The following is a 1,364-nucleotide window of genomic DNA, read 5'->3' as shown; positions in this document are numbered from 1 at the left end:
GATGGATATCTACTGTATTTCTTACTGTTTTCTATTTGTTGCCCTTGTTTTCATTGTTATTTTTGTCTTCCATTATTTTTTCTGACTTCTGTGGTTTTAAGTATACATTTTATTATTCCATTATTCTCTCCTTTCTTAGCATGTCACTTATAAATTGATCCTTGAATAATAGGGGGGTTAGAGGTGCCACACCCCCACCCCTCTCCTGCACAATCAAAAATTCACATATAACCTTTGACTCCCCCAAAACAACTACAAATAGTCTGCTACTGACTGGAAACCTAGGTTATGATAACATAAATAGTCCATTAACACATATTTTGTATGTTATATGTATTATATACTATATTCTTATAATAAAGTTAACTAGAAAAAGAAAATGTTTTTAAGAAAATCATAAGGAAGAAAAATGCATTTGCAGTACTGTAAAATATCCATGTATAAGTGGACCTGCTCAGTTCAAACCCACGTTGTTCAAGGGTCAACTGTACTTGGTGTTTTTTATTTGTTTTGCTTTTTCTGTTATTGTTGTTAACTCTTTATTGGAGACAGGAAGTAGTTTTTATTGGTAAGTAAAGATCGAGCAGTGCTGATGACTTCAGGAATGCAGGGCCTGCCACTTCTCTAAGGCCGTGAGTAGAAGGTATTTGACCCCACAGCCAACCAAAAGGAGCTGCTTTTCAGCTACCATGTATTCAAATCCATCCATGTTAAATTTGGCAAGTCTTACTTCTTGGAGATGTGGGTCTTCTAGCAGCCAGGTAACTTGAATTTGGCCCTGGATAGGGCCTCAATCCTTGTTTTGTGGTGTGGAACTGATGGATCTGATGACTTGGCCAATGTGGATCCTGGCCACTGTGCCCTGAGGCCAGTGGCACTCCACATACCTGTCTGGGGCCTAGACTGGGGACAACTTCAGACATAAATGTCCAATGGAAAGGTTTATCTCCTTGTTCTTAGGGCAATCTATATGCGCGACAGACTATGTATACTACTGAGGAAGCTGCTGTTTGCAGTCATTACACATCTGGGAAAAGAACGTGGTTGGCCTAATTGGCTGTAGGTTTTGTTGTTGTTTTGTTTTATTGTTTTTTATTTTTTTTAGTGTTTGTCCTAGAGTTTGCAATATACATTTTACAGACTAATCCAAGTCCACTTTGAAATAATGCAATACACATCATAGGCAGTGTGAGTACTGTATAATAACAAAATAATCCTAACTGCTCCTCCTGTCCCTTGTATCATTATTGTCATTCATTTCACTTATGCATAAACTTATGTAATCAAACACATTTTTGATATTATAATTAACACACTGTTTTCTGATCACTTAATGATAAGAAAAACAATTTTTCATTTTTATT

The 1,364-nt window shown here is 36.4% G+C and overlaps 1 pseudogene; it reads right to left on the bottom strand.

The window, feature by feature from the left end:
- Positions 1-940: 940 nt before the first annotated feature.
- Positions 941-1,063, bottom strand: LOC112821325 (small nucleolar RNA SNORA70; annotated as a pseudogene).
- Between the last annotated feature and the right edge of the window lie 301 nt (positions 1,064-1,364).

Source organism: Callorhinus ursinus, unplaced genomic scaffold (assembly GCF_003265705.2).
Source record: "Callorhinus ursinus isolate GAN/ISIS: 27379988/994484 unplaced genomic scaffold, GSC_fseal_2.0 scaffold10, whole genome shotgun sequence".
NCBI lineage: Eukaryota > Metazoa > Chordata > Mammalia > Carnivora > Otariidae > Callorhinus > Callorhinus ursinus.
The sequence above is the reverse complement of the archived record's forward strand: the minus strand, read 5'-3'. Positions and strand labels throughout refer to the sequence as shown.